General features: G+C 42.4%; 1 protein-coding gene across 2 annotated transcripts in view; it reads right to left on the reverse strand.

Moving 5' to 3' along the window:
- The window catches only part of LOC139539710 (protein strawberry notch homolog 2-like), a 110,087-nt gene extending 86,661 nt beyond the window's left edge, over positions 1-23,426 (reverse strand). For both annotated transcript variants that reach the window (XM_071342904.1, XM_071342903.1), the window contains exon 1: positions 23,254-23,426. The gene's annotated coding sequence lies outside the window, so the exon portion shown is untranslated. The remainder of the gene's footprint in view (positions 1-23,253) is intronic.
- Positions 23,427-23,943: the final 517 nt, after the last annotated feature.

A 23,943-nucleotide genomic window follows, 5' to 3' on the forward strand; every position in this document is an offset into this window, starting at 1 on the left:
ATAAGTATTTGATCACCTACCAACCAGTAAGAATTCCGGCTCTCACAGACCTGTTAGTTTTTCTTTAAGAAGCCCTCCTGTTCTCCACTCATTACCTGTATTAACTGCACCTGTTTGAACTCGTTACCTGTATAAAAGACACCTGTCCACACACTCAATCAAACAGATTCCAACCTCTCCACAATGGCCAAGACCAGAGAGCTGTGTAAGGACATCAGGGATAAAATTGTAGACCTGCACAAGGCTGGGATGGGCTACAGGACAATAGGCAAGCAGCTTGGTGAGAAGGAAACAACTGTTGGCGCAATTATTAGAAAATGGAAGAAGTTCAAGATGACGGTCAATCACCCTCGGTCTGGGGCTCCATGCAAGATTTCACCTCGTGGGGCATCAATGATCATGAGGAAGGTGAGGGATCAGCCCAGAACTACACGGCAGGACCTGGTCAATGACCTGAAGAGAGCTGGGACCACAGTCTCAAAGAAAACCATTAGTAACACACTACGCCGTCATGGATTAAAATCCTGCAGCGCACGCAAGGTCCCCCTGCTTAAGCCAGTGCATGTCCAGGCCTGTCTGAAGTTTGCCAATGACCATCTGGATGATCCAGAGGAGGAATGGGAGAAGGTCATGTGGTCTGATGAGACAAAAATAGAGCTTTTTGGTCTAACTCCACTCACCGTGTTTGGAGGAAGAAGAAGTATGAGTACAACCCCAAGAACACCATCCCAACCGTGAAGCATGAAGGTGGAAACATCATTCTTTGGGGATGCTTTTCTGCAAAGGGGACAGGACGACTGCACCGTATTGAGGGGAGGATGGATGGGGCCATGTATCGCGAGATCTTGGCCAACAACCTCCTTCCCTCAGTAAGAGCATTGAAGATGGGTCGTGGCTGGGTCTTCCAGCATGACAACGACACGAAGCACACAGCCATGGCAACTAAGGAGTGGCTCCGTAAGAAGCATCTCAAGGTCCTGGAGTGGCCTAGCCAGTCTCCAGACCTGAACCCAATAGAAAATCTTTGGAGGGAGCTGAACGTCCGTATTGCCCAGCGACAGCCCCGAAACCTGAAGGATCTGGAGAAGATCTGTAGGGAGGAGTGGGCCAAAATCCCTGCTGCAGTGTGTGCAAACCTAGTCAAGAACTACAGGAAACGTATGATCTCTGTAATTGCAAACAAAGGTTTCTGTACCAAATATTAAGTTCTGCTTTTCTGATGTATCAAATACTTATGTCATGCAATAAAATGCAAATTAATTACTTAAAAATCATACAATGTGATTTTCGGGATTTTTGTTTTAGATTCCGTCTCTCATAGTTGAAGTGTACCTATGATAAAAATTACAGACCTCTACATGCTTTGTAAGTAGGAAAACCTGCAAAATCGGCAGTGTATCAAATACTTGTTCTCCCCACTGTATGTTGTGAAACGCACCAGTCCCTCCTGCAGAAAAGCACCCCCACAACAGGATGCTGCCACCTCCGTGCTTCACGGTTGGGATGGTGTTCTTCAGCTTGCAAGCCTCCCCCTTTTTCCCCCAAACATAACAATGGTCATTATGACCAACAGCTCTGTTTTTGTTTCATCAGACCAGAGAACATTTCTCCAAAAAGTACGATCTTTGTCCCCATGTGCAGCTGCAAACCGTAGGCTGGCTTTTTTATGGCGGTTTTGGAGCAGTGGCTTCTTCCTTGCTGTGCGGCCTTTCAGGTTATGTCGATATAGGACTCGTTTAACTGTGGATATAGATACTTTTGTACCCGTTTCCTCCAGCATCTTCACAAGGTCCTTTGCTGTTGTTCTGGGATTGATTTGCACTTTTCGCACCAAAGCACGTTCATCTCTAGGACACAGAACGCATCTCCTTCCTCAGCGGTATGACGGCTGAGTGGTCCCATGGTGTTTATACTTGCGTACTATTGTTTGGACAGATGAACACGGTACCTTCAGGCATTTGGAAATTGCTCCTTGTGTAGGTCTACAATTATTTGTCTGAGTTCTTGGCTGATTTTTTTATTTTCCCGTGATGTCATGCAAAGAGGCACTGAGTTTGAAGGTAGGCCTTGAAATACATCCACAGGTACACCTCCAATTGACTCAAATGACATCAATTAGCCTATCAGAAGCTTCTAAAGCCATGACATTATTTTCTGGAATTTTTCAAGCTGTTTAAAGGCACAGTCAACTTAGTGCATGTAAACTTCTGACCCACTGGAATTGTGATACAGTGAATTATAAATTAAATAATCTGTCTGTAAACAATTGTTGGAAAAATTATTTGTGTCATGCACACAGTAGATGTCCTAACCGACTTGCCAAAACTATAGTTTGTTAACAAGAAATGTGTGGAGTGGTCAAAAAACAAGTTTTAATGACAGCAACCTAAAGTGTATGTAAACTTACGACTTCAACTGTATGTTATTAACAATTCTGAGTAACGAATTCAAGAGCATCGATTTTGTTATGTTTGAGCAGAAGGAAATTTGCTTTAAAACTGCAAAATTTTCTCTCAGCTCCATGATGAGCTGCCAAGATGGGGGCCTCAAATTCTCTTACCCGGGGCCTGAACCAAATCCAGCCGTGCAGACGGTCCTACCACGCCCCCTGCCACACTCACCACCTACAGCCCGTTTTAATCCAGAAAAAAAACCATTGTGTGTTTCAACCAGCCCAGAACCCCTTCCAGGCTTCAACACCTCCCCCTCTACACCCCCACTGCCTCTCTCAGATTATAAACTGGTGCTTCTCTTTCATGCATAATGTTGCACGGTATGCCAAAACGTATGTACTTTTTCAATTATAGAACAAGAAGAAACGGTTTGGTACTAGAATTGTTACTACTTTCGGTACTTCTGTCAAATGTGTCTTATGGATCAAGTCTATCATCACAGCCGATGTGCGAGCGCACCGTGCCTACTCCACTTAGCCTGCGCTAGGAGTCTGGGCTGCATCACGTTAGCTCCCCATTCAAGCTGCACATTAGTTGACACACTTGAATAATAAAACATGGCATGTAGAAATTTTCTAGCTGTTCGCAAAACAATGTCCATACAGGCTCGAACACTTTACAATGCAAAAAGATACCGGTAACTTCCAGCTTTTTCAACTTTCCTTGTTATGCTAGCTGACAGTGAAAGCTAACATCAATTGACTACCCTAGTACTTTGTTTGTGATAATATGCAAACCATGACACAAAATAGGCTGATATCAAATCTGATTGTCACCAAAACTTTATTAATTCACTTAAATCTGTCTCTCTCACATCTTTCCCAAAGATTACCTATTGCTCAGCGAACTGAAGGTGTGAGTAGGGCTCCTGACAGGCCACTCCCCTCCTGCGTCATGAATGATGTCATTACTGGTTAAAGAGACAGTGCACACTTTTACAAAATAAGCTACTTCTATGCAAATGTTGTTGATCAGTACAATAAAATAAGTACAAAATGTAAGGGAAACAGATTGTCTATTAATTATTATCCACATAATATTTCACGTTTCCAGTTGCTGCAGGATTATATTCCTGGTATAGCAAACTGACGCAAATTAAAGATCCTACATTAATCATAGGCCTGCGGTATAATAGGCTAATACCTACACCTTAACAAAAGTCTTTAAACTTTATTACAGTAAATTCAAAAGTAAGTCAAGCCATTGATAATAGGGAAAATACGAGAAGGATATTATATTGTGGCAAACATTACAGTTGGAACTTAATTTGGCCGCAAAAAATTGCTTAACAGAATGAAACAAAACACTTGCGAACTGGTTTAAACTTTCCCAAAATTTTTGAACAGGCTAAATTGCAGCAATTACCAAGAAAGGCTACTGCCTACCGTACCCAACAAATGACAGCAATAGGCTAATGATATACCGCACCAGTCAAAAGTTGACACCGACTCATTCAAGGGTTTTTCTATATTTTTACTATTTTCTACATTGTAGACTAAGAGTGAAGACATCAAAACTATGAACACACATATGGAATCATGTAGAAACCAAATAAGAGTTAAACAAATCAAAATATATTTTAAATTTGAGATTCTTCAAAGTAGCCATTCTTTGCCTTAACAGCTTTGCACACTCTTGGCATTCTCTCGACCAGCTTCATGAGGTAGTCATCTGGAATGCATTTCAATTAACAGGTGTGGCTTGTTAAGTTAATTTGTGGAATTGCTTTCCTTCTTAACGCGTTTGAGACAATCAGTTGTGTTGTGACAAGGTAGAGATGGTATACAGAAGATTATGTTTTACCAAATAGGGCTAAGTCCATATTATGGCAAGAACAGCTCAAATAAGCAAAGAGAAACAACAGGCCATCATTACTTTAAGACATGAAGGTCAGACAACTTTGAAAGTTTCTTCAAATGCAGTCGCAAAAACCACCAAGCGCTATGATGAAACTGGCTCTCATGAGGACCGTCACAGGAAAGAAAGACCCAGAGTTACCTCTGCTGCAGAGGATAGATTCATTAGAGTTACCAGCCTCAGAAATTGCAACCCAAATAAATTATTCACAGAGTTCAAGTAACAGACACATCTCAGCATCAACTGTTCAGAGGAGACTGCGTGAATCAGGCCTTCATGGTCGAATTGCTGCAAAGAAACCACTACTAAAGGACACCAATAAGAAGAAGACTTGCTTGGGCCAAGAAACACGAGCAATGGACATTAGACTGGTGGAAATTTGTCAATTTGAGATTTTTGTTTACAACCGCTTTGTGAGATGCAGAGTAGGTGAAAGGATGATCTCTGCATGTGTGGTTCCCACCGTGAAGCATGGAGGTGGTGGTGTGATGGTGCTTTGCTGGTTACAGTCTGTGGTTTATTTAGAATTCAAGGCACACTTAACCAGCATGGCTACCACAGCATTCCACAGCGGTACGCCATCCCACCTGGTTTGCGCTTAGTGGGACACCTCCAGGCTGTTTAAGGGATATTTGACGAAGAAGGAGAGTGATGGAGTGCTGCATCAGATGACCTGGCCTCCACAATCACCCGACCAATTGAGATGGTTTGGTATGAGGTGGACAGCAGAGTGAAGGAAAAGCAGCCAATAAGTGCTCAGCATATGTGGGAACTCCTTCAAGACTGTTGGAAAAGCAATCCAGGTGAAGCTGTTTGAGAAAATCCCAAGTGTGCAAAGCTGTCATCAAGGCAAAGTGTGGCTATTTGAAGAATCTCAAATATAAAAAAAATGTTGATTTGTTTAACACTTTTTTGGTTACTACATGATTCCATATGTTAGTTCATCGTTTTGATGTCTTCACTATTATTCTACAATGTAGAAAATAAAAAATAAAGGCCAACGCACTCACAATGGCCAAAGCACATTTCACACATCTCAAAGCCATATTAAATATCTTTGTAAAATAGTTGCTATTTAACTCATAATTGAGAAATATAGTATACCTACAGAAAGCTTAGAACATCCTCTCTCCATCTGTGACAACACGATAGCTGTGTTATCCCAGCAATTGACAATGTTACACAATCAGAACAATTTTCTTTCGCCCAGAGCATTTGTTTTTCTCCCCAGAGACACAGACAGAGATAAAGACAGAGAGAGAGACTTGCTGGACACAGAAGTAGGCCAAATCAAAGGGTCGCAAAAAGTGATTAATGGTCGCAGTCTGAAGTCTTTTCACCAGAGGCACTAACTTTTGTTTTACTTGAAAAATAACTCCATCTTCGCAATCAACAGTAACTTAGGCCAAGGCTCCTCAATTGCGTTCTCCCTCTCCTCAGTAGCAAGGCAGCCCTGGAGAATTTGTCCAGCTACAATTGTATTACCGGCTAAGGAACCCCTGGAGTGTACTCTGAATCTGAATAGGCTGGTGTTAATAATGAGTGGGTGATTCTGATCCAAGCCATAGGGGACTGGACTATTGGTCAGGGCAGGATACAGAGTAGCCTACTGTGTGGGCACACTAGCAGATAGCAGGATAGCATTTTCCATCAAACCGAAGCAGGGGGAAAGGAGAGATTGCATTAGCTTATATTAGAACAGCGAAGCTGTTGAAAGCTTTTAAACTGTCTTTGCATAAGGTACTATCCGCTCCCTTCAACAAGCTCAGCTCCAAGTGAAACAGAAAGCAGCCTAAATGACAACGCAATACTCCAAGTGAAACAGAAAGCAGCCTAAATAATACAATACAAGTATGCACCTAACCTATATAAAACATTCAACAATTAAATTATCAGCAATAAAGCTACTGCTTTGCATTGAAGCTTGACAAGGTAAGGGAATGTTTTGGTCACTTTTGAATGCTGGCGGTGCTTTCACTCTAGTGGTAGCATGAGACGGAGTCTACAACCCACACAAGTGGCTCAGGTAGTGCAGCTCATCCAGGATGGCACATCAATGCGAGCTGTGGCAAGAAGGTTTGCTGTGTCTGTCAGCGTAGTGTCCAGAGCATGGAGGCGCTACCAGGAGACAGGCCAGTACATCAGGAGACGTGGAGGAGGCCGTAGGAGGGCAACAACCCAGCAGCAGGAGCCTTTGTGCAAGGAGGAGCACTGCCAGAGCCCTGCAAAATGACCTCCAGCAGGCAACAAATGTGCATGTGTCTGGTCAAACGGTCAGAAACAGACTCCATGAGGGTGGTATGAGGGCCTGACGTCCACAGGTGGGGGTTGTGCTTACAGCCCAACACCGTGCAGGACGTTTGGCATTTGCCAGAGAACACCAAGATTGGCAAATTCGCCACTGGCGCCCTGTGCTCTTCACAGATGAAAGCAGGTTCACACTGAGCACATGAGCACATGTGACAGACGTGACAGAGTCTGGAGACGCCGTGGAGAACGTTCTGCTGCCTGCAACATCCTCCAGCATGACTGGTTTGGCGGTGGGTCAGTCATGGTGTGGGGTGGCATTTCTTTGGGGGGCCGCACAGCCCTCCATGTGCTCGCCAGAGGTAGCCTGACTGCCATTAGGTACCGAGATGAGATCCTCAGACCCCTTGTGAGACCATATGCTGGTGCGGTTGGCCCTGGGTTCCTCCTAATGCAAGACAATGCTAGACCTCATGTGGCTGGAGTGTGTCAGCAGTTCCTGCAAGAGGAAGGCATTGATGCTATGGACTGGCCCGCCCGTTCCCCAGACCTGAATCCAATTGAGCACAACTGGGACATCATGTCTCGCTCCATCCACCAACGCCACGTTGCACCACAGACTGTCCAGGAGTTGGCGGATGCTTTAGTCCAGGTCTGGGAGGAGATCCCTCAGGAGACCATCCGCCACCTCATCAGGAGCATGCCCAGGCATTGTAGGGAGGTCATACAGGCACGTGGAGGCCACACACACTACTGAGCCTCATTTTGACTTGTTTTAAGGACATTACATCAAAGTTGGATCAGCCTGTAGTGTGGTTTTCCACTTTAATTTTGAGTGTGACTCCAAATCCAGAACTCCATGGGTTGATAAATTTGATTTCCATTGATAATTTGTGTGATTTTGTTGTCAGCACATTCAACTATGTAAAGAAAAAAGTATTTAATAAGAATATTTCATTCATTCAGATCTAGGATGTGTTATTTTAGTGCTCCCTTTATTTTTTTGAGCAGTGTATGATATTTTAAGTGCTCTGAGGACCTGGCTTGGCTGTAGACAGAGTCTGAGTGGCTGGAATGACAAACTACTGAAAGAGATGGGAAAGCTGGGGGTGGACTAAATGCTGCACAGTGGCTGCAAAGTCAAGCGCCATCCCCCAGACCACTCGGTGCATTCTGTATGCCATTTTATATTCAGTTTTGTTTTGGCCTACCTTGCAGGTCCAGTGCCAGCCTAACAGTAGCTTTTTGCTTTCTAGATAGCGCCTGTCCACTATAGGAAGCAGCTAAAGGGACTGATCTGGTTTCTGTTCCATTCTCTCTGGAGACTCAGGTGGAGACTGACCTGTTTCTCACTACTGGGGCCCACAAGGCGATCCCTTTCCTTCTCAAACACAGACACGCAGCTACATGTCACCACAGACAGGACAGTATCTTAAGATTTCTTGGTGTAATATTATCTTCAAGACTTCAGCTCTAAAAATGTTTTTCTCTGCGACTAATTCATCCTCTAAAAAGGAGGGATTGTTGAAGCTTTCACCACAAGGCCAAATATGATCTTGTATCTTACATAGTGCTTTCAGAAAGTATTCATACCCCTTGACTTAATGAACATTTTGTTGTGTTACAGCCTAAATTAAAAATGGATTAAAAATATTTTTTCCCTCACCTATCTACATGCATACCCCATAATGGCAAAGTGAAAACATGTTTTTGAAATGTTGGCAAAGTTATTGAAAATGAAATACAGAAATATCTAATGTACATAAGTATGCACACCACTGAGTCAATACATGAGTCTTTCTGGGTAAGTCTAAGAGCTTTGCACAACTGGATTGAAAAATATTTGCCCATTATTCTTTTCAAAATGCTTCAAGCTCTGCCAAATTGGTTGCTGAACAATGCTAGACAGCCATATAAGTCGTGCCACAGATTTTCAAGCAGATTTAAGTCAAAACTGTAACTCAGTCAGGAACATTCGCTGTCTTCTTGGTAAGCAACTTGTGTAGATTTGGCCTTATGTTTTAGGTTATTGTCCTGATGAAAGGTGAAATCATCTCAGTGTCTAGTGGAAATCAGACAACCAGGTTTTCCTCTAGCATTTTGCCTGTGCTTGCTTAGCTTAGCTAAAAAACTCCCCAGTCCTTAACGATAACAAGCATACCCATAACTATGAACCCTCCACTATTCTTCAACATATAGAGAATGGTACTCCGTAATGTGTTGGATTTGCCCCAAACATAACGCTTTGTATTCAGGACAAAAAATGAATTGCTTTGCCACATTTTTTGCAGTATTACTTTAGTGTCTTGTTGTAAACAGGATGTATGTTTTGGAATATTTGTATTCTGTTCAGGCTTCCTTCTTTTCCCTCTGTCAATTAGGTTAGTATTGTGGAGTAACTACAATGTTTATCCATCCTCAGTTCTCTTATCACAGCCATTAAACTAACTGTTTTAAAGTCACCATTGGCCTCATGGTGAAATCCCTGAACGGGTTCCTTCAACTCCGGCAACTGAGTTAGGAAGGGCGCCTGTATCTTTGTAGTGACTGGGTGTATTGATACACTATCCAAAGTCTAATGAATAACTTCACCATGTTCAAAGGGATATATTCTAAGTATTTTTTTTACCCATCTACCAATAGGTGCCCTTGTTCACGAGGCATTGGAAAACCTCCCTGGTCTTTGTGGTTGGATCTGTGTTTGAAATTCACTGCTCGACTGAGGGACCTTATAGATAATTGTATGTGTGGGGTACAGAGATGAGGAAGTCATTAAACAATCATATTAAACGCTATTATTGCACAGAGTGCATCCATGCAACTTGTGTGACTTGTTAAACACATTTTACATCTGAACTTATTTACACTTGTCATAACAAATGACTTGAATACTTAGACAACACATTTCAGCTTTTAAATGTTTCATTCATTTGTAAACATTCCCCAAAACATAATTCCACTTTGACGTTATGGGGTATTTGGCCTACAAGTAGGCCAGTGACAAAAAAATCTTAATTTAATCCATTTTAAATTCAGGATGTAAGACAACAGGTGAGGCACTGTAGGTGAGCTCAACCTAAGGTGGGGTTGAAAAAGAGTTGGAGGTAATCCTCCTAAATCAAACATGAGATCTACTGAGAATGATCATTCCAATTGACCCTGAGCGATCCAGCATTAGGGGGAGGAGTCCTAGAGAGATCAGCTCCTCTTTCACCAGGTCAGAGAGAAGAGAGAACAATAGCCTGGTCCCAGATCTGTATGTGATTAATAGCACGGACAGACCAGTAGGATTGTCGAGTGTCTGCCGGCCGAGAGTACTTAGCACCCCTGAACAAAGTTCCGGACGTAATTTACAAACCAATTTTACCTGTAGAAATGGGCGAAAAATGGCGGCTGTCAGTCGCCCACCGGCAGGTGGTGATTATAACACACAGCAAGTGAAAAGCTAACAATTACACAATCTATTGAACCTAACAACCTGAACTCAATAAAACCTTTGAGAATGAAATTAGCAGAAAGAACGCTACTACTTTGCATTGAAGATTGACAAAGAGTCCGAGGCAAGAGTTAAGAGGACTCGGTTACCAGTCGCCAGTGTTGTTGTAGTCACTAAACCTAGAGTTCGATTCAAGTCCGACTCAGAGTCACCAATGGTCAAGTCACAAGTCTCTATGGCTAAAGTCATTACTAATACTGCCGGCTTGATGCTCTTCTGTAGCTAGATTCGCACCTCTATTGATTTGGCTCAGATTTGGTTGAAGAAATCTGCCCCGCAACAACTAGTGGCAGGCTGGCGGGAAGATTTTTATTTGAGCAGTGAAGTAACGCAAAGATTTTCTTCCTATTGTCCAATAGTCATAATTGCCTGCAATATGCAATAGCCTATGAAACAATTAAGTCCTTCATACACATATTTAAAAATATTGTTCAATAATTATGTCAAATCCGTAATGATGTTTTGAAGGGATGGTGTCTAGAAGGAATTGGCTATTGCTCCTGTCAGATTGACCAGATTATTATTTGCAATAATTGTAACAGGCTCTCAGCTACTTTTTTGTAATTGCCCACTGATATGTGTAGGTTTTTTATTGCAGAGTGAAAAGTAAAGGGAGACTTGCCTGAACGAGACAAATTCAAAGACAGTCTACTTTTCTATACTCAAGGGGAGAGAGTATACTATTCAATACTATTGTTTTACATTTCCAAGAGCAGTTTGTGTTTATCCAGGCAAAGCTAAATAGTAGACTGGTGATTGGTGGTAACCGGGAAGCAAGAGCCGCTTGTGCGATGTGCAGCCTATGATCGATGCGAAGTCAGAGCGGAGCCTGCTACACATCGCTTGCTTTGCCGCAGCTCAACAGCTGATGTCGACTGTGCGCCGTTGTGTTGTGGCGCGTCCTTCACACTGCTATAGAACAGAACACTGGCTTCTCTGTGCAACCAGTGCTGTTAATATTTTGCTTATCATAGCAGCCTATCCAGTCCAAGTGCAAATACAAGTCAAGGGAAGGAGAGTCCGAGTCACCAAAATTCGAGTCCAAGTTGAGTCACAAGTCATGAAAATTGGGATGAGTCGGACTCGTTTCCGAGTCCTGGATTCGAGTACTACAACACTGCCAGCCACCACCTATGATATTTGGAGTGCTCTGGGGAAATGGCTTGGCTGTAGACAGAGGCTGCGGAAGGGTGACTAGGGCCCTATAAAATCTGCATTGCAGAGAAAGCGGACGGAATCACGGAATCCAGACATAAGACGGAATTCAACAATAAATATATTTTTTTTTTATTAACTTTGTAGGAAATCAACTAAATGTATTGAACTTATTTGAAAATTCATTACATTTGCCCAAGTTAATCATAAGACATGAACAAAATGCATCACTGATTCATACTTTCCTGCAACTTCCTGAAACAGCAACATGAACGACCCCGTCTGTCTGTGTGTATATGTCCACACTATGTCTAGCAATGATGCTAATGATAACATTCTTCTGGTAGAGATGGAAAAGCTTTCCCAAAATCTTCTCAATTAAAATGTTAAGTACAAAGTAGACGATGCCTACCTAACCAAACAATGGTCTCTAACTGGTGCATTAAAGGGTAACTACACCCAAAATTCTAAATTTCTTAGATTTTTCTCAGCCCTCAAAAGTGGTTTCCTGATGTGGTTTAAGCATTGTTGTGGCCTTAGAAAATACAATGTTGTTAATCTATAAAAAAGTGCCGGACGTAATTTACAAACTGATTTTACATGTAGAAATGGGCGAAAATTTAGTTTGTCAGTTGCCCACCGGCAGGAGGTCCCAATTAAACAAAAAAGGCATTTCACTGTACTTGTGCACGTGACCTTAAAACAAGAAACCATCAGCAATTGAACAAAACATTGTTTTCCCCCTGCTATTGTCTGTGATAAGGGTTCCTGTCTCTCTGACCTGGTGAAAGAGGAACTGATCGCTTTAGGATTCCTCTCCTTAATGCTGGATCTCTCAGGGTCAATTGGAATGAACACGCAGGAGATGATCTCATGTGTTTGACTTAGGAGGATTACATCCAACTCCATTTTAACACCACCTCGGGTTGAGCTCACCCATGTATGATAAGAGCAAATATTTAGCCTTGTGGTGACAGCTTCAACAATCCTATATTTTAGAGGATGAATTAGTCCCAGATAAAAATAAAATAAAATGTTTCAAACCTTGAAGATAATATTACCCAAGAAATCTTGACGTACTGTCTCGTCTGTGGTGTCGTATAGCTCCGTGCCTGTCAGTGTGTGTTTGAGAAGGGATTGCCCTGGGGTGAGAAGTAGAGAGAATGTCACAGGTCGGGCTCCAGAGGGCAGAACAGAAACCAGATCAGTCCCCTTAGCACCTGTCCACTCTAGCTATCTACAAAGTGAAAAGACAAACGTATTTGTATTTTGTATTCATTAAGGATCCCCATTAACCGTTGCCAACACAGCTGCTACTCCTCCTGGGGTCCAGCAACATTAAGGCAGTTAAATACAATATAAAATATTACATAACATTATATTTCATAACACATTGTGTGCCCTCAGGCCACTACTCTACTACCGCATATCTACTAAATTCATGTGTAGGTGTGTGTAGAGTACGTGTCTTATCACTTGTATATGTAAGTGTGTCTGTGCATGTCTCGTCACAGTCCCCGCTGTTCCATAAGGTGTATTTTTATATCTGATTCTACTGCTTGCATCAGTAACCTGATGTGAAATAGAGTTCCATGTAGCCATGGCTCTATGTAGTACTGTGCGACTCCCATAGTCTGTTCTGGACTTGGGGACTGTGAAGAGACCTCTGGTGGAATGTCTTGTGGGGTATGCATGGGTGTCCGAGCTGTGTACTAGTATACTGAACAAAAATATAAACGCAACAATTTCAACGATTTTACTGAGTTACAGTTCAAATAAGGAAATTAGTCAATTGAAATAAATGAATTAGCCCCGAATCGATGGATTTCACATGATTGGGCAGGGGCGCAGCCATGGGTGAACCTGGGAGGGCAGGGGCGCAGCCATTGGGGAGCCATGCCCAGCTAATCAGAAATAGTTTCTCCCCACAAAAAGGGCATTATTACAGACAAAAATACTCTGTTTCATCAGCTGTCCGGGTAGCTGGTCGCAGACGATCCCGCAGGTGAAGAAGCTGGATGTGGAGGTCCTGTGCTGGCGTGGTTACACAGGTTCTGCTTTTCTGAGGCTGGTTGGATGTTCGGCAAAAGTTTCTAAAACAACGGCTTATAGTAGAGAAATATGAATTAAATTCTCTGGTAACAGCTTGGGTGGACATTTCTGCTGTCCGCATGCCAACTGTGGCATTGTGTCGGGTGACAAAACGGCACATTTTAGAGTGGCCGTTTATTGTCCGCAGCACAAGGTGCACCTGTGTAATGATCATGCTGTTTAACCAGCTTCTTAACTTCTTATGGATAGGGGGCAGCATGTTCATGTTTGGATGAAAAGCGTGCCCAGAGTAAACTGCCTCCTACTCAGTCCCAAATGCTAATATATGCATACTATTAGTAGTATTGGATAGAAAACACTCTGACGTTTCTAAAACTGTTTGAATGATGCCTGTGAGTATAACAGAACTCATATGGCAGGCAAAAACCTGAGAAAAAATCCAACCAGGAAGTGGGAAATCTGAGGTTTGTAGTTTTTCAACTCAGCCCCTATTGAATATACAGTGGGATATGGGTCATCTTGCACTTCCTAAGGCTTCCAGTAGACGTCAACAGTCTTTAGAACATTGTTTCAGGCTTCTACTGTGAAGGGGGGCTGAATGAGAGGGGAATGAGTCAGAGGTCTGCCAGCAGCCACGGTCTCGTGATGTGCGGTCATGAGAAAGTTAACTCTCGTTCCATTGCTTTTCTACAGACAAATTAATTCTCCGGTTGGGACATTATTGAACATTTATTATAAAAACATCCTAAATTTGATTCTATACATCGTTTGATATGTTTCTACAACCAGTAATATAACTTTTTGGAATTTTCGTCCGACATTTCCGCTGGACTTGCCCGCGCCTCGTGAGTTTCGATTTGTTTACTAAACGCCCTAACAAAAGGAGGAATTTGGACATAAATGATGGACTTTATGGAACAAATCAAACATTTATTGTGGAACTGGGATTCCTGGGAGTGCATTCTGACGAAGATCAGCAAAGGTAAGTGAATATTTATAATGCCATTTCTGACTTATGTTGACTCCAACATGGCGGATATCTTCTTGGGTTGTGTATGTCTCTGAGCGCTGTACTCAAATTATTGCATGGTTTGCTTTTTCTGCAAAATAATTTTGAAATCTGACACAGCGGTTGCATTAAGGAGAAGTATGTCTTTAAATCTGTGAATAACACTTGTATCTTTTATTCATGTTTATTATGAGTATTTCTGTGATTTGATGTGGCTCTGTGGAAATTCACAGGATGTTTTGGAGGCAAAGCCAAATGTAAACCGAGGTTTTTGGATATAAATATGAACTTTATCGAACAGAACATACATGTATTGTGTAACATGTTGTCCCGGGAGTGTCATCTGATGAAGAATATCAAAGGTTAGTGATTCATTTTATCAATATTTCTGCTTTTTGTGACTAGTTGCTGACCTAACATAATGATATGCTCTGCTTTCGCCGAAAAGCTTTTTTGAAATCGGACACTGTGGTTGGATTAACGCGAATTTTATCTTTAAAATGGTGCCTAATACTTGTATGTTTGAGAAAATTGAATTATGAGATTTCTGTTGATTGAATTTGGCGCCCTGCAATTTCATTGGTGAGGGGTTCCGCTAGCGGAACGGGGTTCCGTCCTAGACAGGTTAATATGCCACACCTGTTAGGTGGATGGATTATCATGGCAACGGTGAAATACTCTAACAGGGATGTAAATTTGTGCACAAAATGTTATAGAAATAAGCTTTTTGTGAGCATGGAACATTTCTGGGATCTTTTATTTTAGCTCATGAAACCAACCCTTTACATGTTGAGTTTATATTTTTCTTCAGTATAGTTTAAAAACAGACAGCTCGGTGCATTCAGCATGTCAAAACTTAATACAAAAATAAGTAGTGATGAAGTCAATCTCTCCTCTACTTTGAGCCAACGTTAGCTCTCTGTGTACATTTAAGGGCCAGCCGTGCTTCCAAATATAATTTTTCTAGGTCCCTCTGGTTGGCACTTGACCACACGACTGGACAGTAGTCCAGGTGTGACGAAACTAGGGCTTGTAGGACCTGCCTTGTTAAGAAGGCAGAGCAGCGTTTTATTATGAGCAGGCTTCTCCCCATTTTAGCTACTGGGTTAGGGGAGGGTTTGGCCATCTGGGATATCCTTGTTCCATCGCACTCTAGTGTCTCCTGTGGCAAAGCCTACTAATCACTACTTATTATTATAATGATGATAATAATAATAACAATAAGGAGATCAAGAAAAAGGAGGGTATAGGAGCGAGAGCTGCGTGCATGTGTTTGACACAAACAGGTGCTGTTAGATTACAATATTATTTTTCTGCCTGTTTGGAACAGTGTAAACACTAAATACATTAAGTAATACCAGCCTGTCCTAACGCAAAAATATCTGTACGCCTTTATTACAGCATAGCAAAATATTATTTTAAAAGCATAATCTGCGAAATTGCTTTCTCTGACATTTTGCCATTGCATTAGGCTAGGTGCTCACAGAATCAGTAGGCTATTAAACAAACACTCAAACAGGCAACAGATGCAAGATCTGTCTTACTTCTGTAAATATACAGTACCAGTCAAACGTTTGGAAAAACCTACTCATTCAAGGGTTTTATTTTTTTATACTATTTTATACATTGTAGAAAAATAGTGAAGACATCAAAACTATAAAATAACACAGAATCATGTAGAAACCAAAGAAGTGATAAACAAATCAAAATATATTTTATATTTAAGATTCTTCACAGTAGCCACCCTTTGCCTTGATGACAGCTTTGCACTCTTAGCATTCTCTCATCCAGCCTCAGGATAGTCACCTGGAATGCATTTCAATTAACTGGTGTGCCTTGTTAAAAGTACATTTGTGGATTTTCTTTCTTTCTTAACGTGTTTGAGCCAATCAGCTGTATTGTGACAAGGTAGGGGTGATATACAGAAGATGGCCCCCTTTGGTAAAAGACCAAGTCCATAATAAGGCAAGAACAGCTCAAATTGGCAAAGAGAAACAACAGTCCATCATTACTTTAAGACATGAAGGTCAGTCAATCCGGAAAATGTCAAGAACTTTGAAAGTTTCTTCAAGTGCAGTTGCAAAAACCATCAAGCGCTATGATGAAACTGGCTCTCATGAAGACCGCCACAGGAATGGAAGACCCAGAATTACCTATGCTGCAGAGGATAAGTTCATTAGAGTTACCAGCCTCAGAAATTGCAGCCCAAATAAACGTGTCTGTTACTTGAACTCTCTGAAGCATCTCAACATCAGCTGTTCATGGGAAAATGTGTGAATCAGGCCTTCATGGTCAAATTGCTGCAAAGAAACCACTACTAAAGGACACCAATAATAAGAAGAGACTTGCTTGGACCAAGAAACATGAGCAATGGACAGACCAGTGGAAATCTGTCCTTCGGTCTGATGAGTACAAATTTGAGTAGGTGAACGGATGATCTCCGCATGTGTGGTTCCCACTGTGAAGCATGGAGGAGGTGTGATGGTGCTTTGCTGGTGACACTGTCAGTGATATATTTCGAATTCAAGGCCCACTTAACCAGCATGGCTACCACAGCATTCAGCAGCAAAACGCCATCCCATCTGGTTTGCGCTCAGTGGGACTATAATTTGTTTTCAACAGGACAATGACCCAACACCCCTCCAGGCTGTGTAAGGGCTATTTGACCAAGGACAGTGATGGAGTGCTGCATCAGATGACCTGGCCTCCACAATCACCCGACCTCAACCCAAATGAGATGGTTTGGGATGAGTTGGACAGCAGAGTGAAGGAAAAGCAGCCAACAAGTGCTCAGCGTATGTGGGAGCTCCTTCAACACTGTTGGAAAATAATTCCAGGTCAAATCAAATCTTATTGGTCACATACACATGGTTAGCAGATGTTAATGTGAGTGTAGCGAAATGCTTGTGCTTCTTGTTCTGACCGTGCAGTAATATCTAACAAGTAATCTAACAATTTCACAACAACTACCTTATACACACAAGTGTAAAGGAATGAATAAGAATATGTACATATAAATATATGGATGAGCGATAGCCGAATGGCATAGGCAAGATGCAGTAGATGGTATAGAGTACAGTATATACATATGAGATGAGTAATGTAGGGTATGTAAACATTATATAAAGTGGCATTGTTTAAGTGACTAATGATACATTTATTACATCCAATTTTTAATTATTAAAGTGGCTAGAGATTGAGTCTGTATGTTGGCAGCAGCCACTCAATGTTAGTGATGGCTGTTTAACAGTATGATGGCCTTGAGATAGAAGCTGTTTTTCAGTCTCTCGGTCCCAGCTTTGATACACCTGACCTCGCCTTCTGGATGATAGTGGGGTGAACAGGCAGTGGCTCGGGTGGTTGTTATCCTTGATGACCTTTTTGGCCTTCCTGTGACATCGGGTGGTGTAGGTGTCCTGGAGGGCAGGTAGTTTGCCCCCGGTGATGCGTTGTGCAGACCTCACTACCCTCTGGAGAGCCTTACGGTTGTGGACGGAGCAGTTGCCGTACCAGGCAGTGATACAGCCCGACAGGATCCTCTCGATTATGCATCTGTAAAAGTTTGTGAGTGTTTTTGGTGACAAGCCAAATTTCTTCAGCCTCCTGAGGTTAAAGAGGCGCTGTTGCGCCTTTTTCACCATGCTGTCTGTGTGGGTGAACCATTTCAGTTTGTCAGTGATGTGTACACCGAGGAACTTAAAACTTTCCACCTTCTCCGCTACTGTCCCGTCGATGTGGATAGGGGGTGCTCCCTCTGCTGTTTGCTGAAGTCCACAATCATCTCCTTTGTTTTGTTGACGTTGAGTGTGAGGTTATTTTCCTGACACCACACTCCGAGGGCCCTCACCTCCTCCCTGTAGGCCGTCTCGTTGTTGTTGGTAATCAAGCCTACCACTATAGTGTCGTCTGCAAACTTGATGATTGAGTTGGAGGCATGCATGGCCACGCAGTACTGGGTGAACAGGGAGTACAGGAGAGGGCTGAGAACGCACCTGTGTGGGGCCCCAGTGTTGAGGTTCAGGGGGGTGGAGAAGTTTCCTACCCTCACCACCTGAGGGCGGCCCGTCAGAAAGTCCAAGACCCAGTTGCACAGGGCGGGGTCGAGACCCAGGGTCTCGAGCTTAATGACGAGTTTGGAGGGTACTATGGTGTTGAATGCTGAGCTGTAATCGATGAACAGCATTCTTACATAGGTATTCCTCTTGTCCAGATGGGTTAGGGCAGTGTGATTGCGTCGTCTGTGGACCTATTTGGGCGGTAAGCAAATTGGAGTGGGTCTAGGGTGTCAGGTAGGGTGCCAGGTGTCAGGAAGTGCTCTCAAAGCACTTCATGATGACGGAAGTGAGTGCTACGGGGCGATAGTCGTTTAGCTCAGTTACCTTAGCTATCTTGGGAACAGGAACAATGGTGGCCCTCTTGAAGCATGTGGGAACAGCAGACTGGGATAGGGATTGATTGAATATGTCCGTAAACACACCAGCCAGCTGGTCTGCGCATGCTCTGAGGACACGGCTAGGGATGCCATCTGGGGGCGGCAGCCTGCGAGGGTTAACACGTTTAAATGTTTTACTCACGTTGGCTGCGGTGAAGGAGAGCCCGCAGGTTTTGTCCCAGAATAAAGCAAAATAAACACAGCTCCTGCAGCGTTGAAAACATTTGTTAGCATCCTCCATTCGAGGCTAGCAAGGCTAGCTGGGCTTCAGTGTCCGAGAAAGAATTACACGGCTATCAAAAACCGTCAGGCCAAGGTAAGTCTACACCAAACACACAATTGATTTGAATGTTTGCAAAATTCACGAAATAAAAAAATGAATGGTGGTGCATAGTTTTGTAACTCAGGCTAGTAAAACACGTTTTGTCAACAACGGAGGCTGGCACCGGACGTGCTGAGCTTAACTTTGTGATAGGTATGTGTTTGGATTTGGGAAGAGGATGTGAGGAATAGACTGAGGTGTTGATTGCAAAATCTATCCATGCAAGGCAAGCAAAACAAAAGAAAATAAACAAATCGGTCTGGTGAGTTCTCCTCAAGACAACTCCGAGTGTCTGTCGTTGTCACGCAGAGGATAAAGATGAAGCACATAGAGATCCGGGACCAGGTTATACTTCCAAACGAGTTGACTGAAACCATCCACACAATAAATACCATCCTCTCAACCAGCAACACTACACTCAATACCTCAGTGTCTAATCTTTCTCCATTAATGAACTACTAATGAAACAGCCCAGCTCTGCAGTTTTTACACACATAATTGATAAGAAAATCAGAAATGGCAGCTAATCATCTATTTCTGTAGTTACTCATGGGAATGCTCTGAGTACATGCAAAACGCACTTTTTGTTATTTATGAATATACATATTACTTATGCTATGAATACATTTCCAGGTAGCCTACTTCATAAATACCAGATTTGCAGCTTGGTATGTGTTCAAATAGAAATCTTACATTTCACTACCCACAATCTAGGCTAGTTTGGACAATGACAGAATCATCTTCGTCCATTAAATGTGGTTGTTAATATTACCCTAATATTTCCTTGCTGGATTAGTCCCATGTTGAAATTACAATGTTTGCCTTTCCAGAGAAGGATGTTGACATTCCTCAGCCTACTGAAAGGCACAGCATTGAGCACTCTCTCCTGCATTTTAATCATCTTCAGAATGGCTCTTATGTGGCCGAGACACACATAGGACATAGCCAACCATAAAAGGCTATATGTGTCGCCTCTGACTGTGTAGTAGGAACAGTATGCCCTTTTTTCCTGCAAGAACCATGGCTCTACCGGCTCATGTTTAATACATGAACCATTAGCCTAGCTAATGAAGGCCAGATTCCAGGAAAGACGGGAACAGTCAAACCCATTACCCATTCCTGACTCCCCCCACCTCTCTCTGCTCCTCCTCCACTCTACATGTTTCACTCCAATCAGCCCAGAACCCATAAATTAGATGTATCACTAGCTCTGGATTGAGGGGAGAGAGTGGTGGTAGCACAGCACAAAAAGTCCATGTCAGGGGAAGCAGTGAGCTGACTGTGAAAAAGAGAGCGCTGTTTGGGTGCATTAAATCACACGCCCTGCTCCCTGTCCCTGCTGCGCTCAACAACAGAGCCTTGTGCCCTTCAGTGCTCTGGCAGAAAGGGTAGCGCTGGAGTGCACTTGCTGACGCAGGGGAGGGGGAGCAGTAGAGAGGCACCCCCACACTGAGGCACAGTGACTGGAAGCACGGCTGTGGATCAACTCACTCAGCCTAGTAGCAAGACATTAATGAGCATTGGTATTTTGGTTGTAATACACTTATAAACATAAGATTATCTAGGACTACATCCTATGGAAGACTTAGCCTAAATGTTAGTTTGTATGTTCAATACAAAAAAGTCAACATTTAGCATTTATTATTTATGTAAGATCCATTTGCTTTTGTCAACACCTATTTTTCACAGGACGTGACAAAATAATAACAGTGGAGTAGTGTTTTTTTTTTTTCATTACACTCCTGACTTTATGTCAACCCATGTCACGAAGTGAACAGGTGTCTATTGATCGAGCTCTGGGGTGCACTGCCGCCAGAAAGGAGAGGGGGGAAGCTTGTGGTTTTCATTCAGTAGGCATATTCCTGCATGATAGTTAAAGAGCCTGTGTGTTGCCATTAAGCTCCAGTAGCCGTGGGGAGCGAGAGAGGTGGTCATTGTCCTTGATGTCATGAATTTCTAACCCTTCTCTATCTCGCTCCCCTCAGCCATGGTGGATAAACAGGAAGCTCGGTAACACAGCATTTTCAACTTGCAATCAGCAAATAGCATCCCTCACTAGGGGAAATGACCATGGAAAAACTACCATGGCAAACTGTGCCAACTGTAGCATTTTCCCTGACTAGCCTGCAGGCATCGAAGGGACTCTGGCAATTGTACTCTGCTGGGAAGAAATTGTGAAGTGGCTACAGATTTGTAAGAGAACGGTCATTTGATTTCTTCATGAGCAATTATCCTTACTTGTGCCTACAAGGAATCAAGAGAATCTCAACTGCCAGCCATAAAAAACACTTGTGGTATCATGCCAGGCAGACACAAGAGCTAACATTTCTACAGCTAGGCCTATAAAGTTACACTGCAGTTGCACACATACTCAGACAAGCAGGACTAAAGCTTAAGGGGTCAATGCCTCCTCACAGCTGTCAGTGATCTACAATCCAGGCAAGCTACAATGACACATGCATCGCCTCCTGCTCTTCCCCACTCCCCTCTCATAACACACATAAAGCTTCAGCACAATGCGTGCGTCAACATTTCCCTTCTTCACAAGTACAGACCAGGGATTTTTCCTCAGTATGCATAAGTCCAAACAGTGTACATTTTTTAAATCAAAATTAGGGATGGAAAAATGCTTTCAGTATAAACTTAAACGACTAAAACCAGATAGAGAGTATGTAGATGATAATGAGATCTATATATTTTTTAATAATATGATCTTTGAGAACTAACAATCACAAATAAAAGCTACAGTCAGGGAGAATTGAAAATCCCCAAAACAATGAATTTAGCATATTTTGTTACTATGTTACAGCAAAAGAACCCCAGCATTAGCCAAAGCAAAATGCATAGAATTGCAGGAAATTTGCTGTAAAACGGCAACATTTTCTTTCAGCTCCACAAATGTTCAATATGTTGCCAAGATGGGGGCCTCTAAAATTCAGCTGCTCCGACCACACCCATTACCTAAGCCCCCTTTTGAGCCAGAAAAACCCCTGCAGACAGGTCTGGAACTGCATTGTGACTAGAGTCCGTACGCCTGCCAGTGCCTATGGCCCTAAACATGCGACATTCACATAGAAAGGTCTTTCAGCCAAACAAGAGATGTGCTGCCTTGCCTTTGACTGTCAGTGACTTATCATGCACCTCACAACTCTCTAATTCTGTGTCGGTTTGCATGTAACAAATTGAATTAAATTCTAAAATGTATTTTTTCCATCTGAGCCTTATCCATCTATATTCTATTGGGATATGGTTGTCTACTTTGTATCCATCCTATGAAAAGTACTAGCTATGAAAAGAGACATGTAATGTGAATTAGAGTTCCAAAGTTTACATTAAAAGAAAAGCTGGTCACACTGTCCACTGATTCAGAAAGGTTAGGAAAGAATGCGGGGATGTGAGGGCTATCAATATCACTATGAAAAAAAGGTATACTTTCAATTTGGAAAACCTGTTGTGTATTCTGTTAACTACATAACTAAAGGTTCAACCGATGATCACTCAAATACGTAATACCTAGCTATCCACTGTTAATAAAAAAACCTAACGCGGTTCTTTAGTAAAGTAAAGGCTTTACATTTATGGTTAGCGTAATAGCCAACAATACCATAGACTTCGTGTAAACACAAGCCTTAACGTTCGCTATCTAACGTTAGCTACTATGGTTATTTCAAATACTTTCCAGATATCTAGCAAACATAGTTAAGGTTAACTTTAAATACAAGTCCGATAAATAAAATTGCTTTGATGACAAATCATGTCCTTACATGCCGGGAACTAGCTAGGCTAGCTAACTAAGAAGTACAAAAATATTTATGGGAAATCTTTGGTACAAAGGCAGAGATAGCTAGCTAGCTACCACTAGCCAAGCCAAGGTGCTCTCTGAGCGTAGCTAACTAGCATTAGCGGCTGGCTAGACATAACGATAGCTAAACGAAGATAGAAAACTGCAAAACAAAAACAGACATTTGACAACAATCTTTCAGTAGCATTAACTTCAAAATAACGATAAATACCACTTAGCTACACATTCACCAACGTTAGCTAGCTAAACAAATAGGTGCTATCGAAGTGCGACGACTATTAGCTTGCCTGGCTACCAAGCTAACTATGTCGCTCAAGCTGCTTGAGAAGTCTTGAGTCGATCGAGCAGGGGATTGATAGCTAAGGTTAGCTGACGAAGTGTCGTTCGCGCCGTGTTTTAGCTTTATGAAAAGCTGAAATTAAACTTACCACGAATGTGTTTCTTATTCTGAATACAAGATCCGTTCGCAGTTATGTTTTCAATCGAATTATTGCTTTAAATGGCCCAAAACAAGGAATTTGCTCCAACTTATTATTTTCAGTTGTTTTCTTCACTTCCTGATAGACGCCGCCATCTTGCAAGCAGATATTTCCTCTGCTGTCGTCACTCGGTATGTCACACAGTGGGATACTCCTGCAGCGTTCAATTGCTAGTCGGAACTAGGAAACTCGGAAACTTTTCGATTGCTAATTGGTTGACTGCGGCACGTGTATAACTAAAACCAGTTAGCAAGTCGTATATTTCCGAGATTCCTAGTTCCGACTAGTATAGGAACGCAGCATCAGTGATGTCGCTATTTAATGGTGCATTCAAGACAACTGGGAACTGGGAAAATACGAGGTCAAATAATGACGTCAGCGATCTTCAGATCGGAAAGTCGGAGCTCTAAGACAGAGGTCCGAGCTCCCGATTTGGATGAACACAATTAGACCCAACTAAATCACGAGAAAACAAAAATATATTTACTTGACACATTGGAAAGATTTTTTTCCCACCTTTATTTAACCAGGTAGGCAAGTTGAGAACAAGTTCTCATTTACAATTGCGACCTGGCCAAGATAAAGCAAAGCAGTTCCACACATACAACGACACAGTTACACATGGAGTAAAACAAACAT

Source organism: Salvelinus alpinus, chromosome 15, assembly GCF_045679555.1.
Source record: "Salvelinus alpinus chromosome 15, SLU_Salpinus.1, whole genome shotgun sequence".
Lineage (NCBI taxonomy): Eukaryota > Metazoa > Chordata > Actinopteri > Salmoniformes > Salmonidae > Salvelinus > Salvelinus alpinus.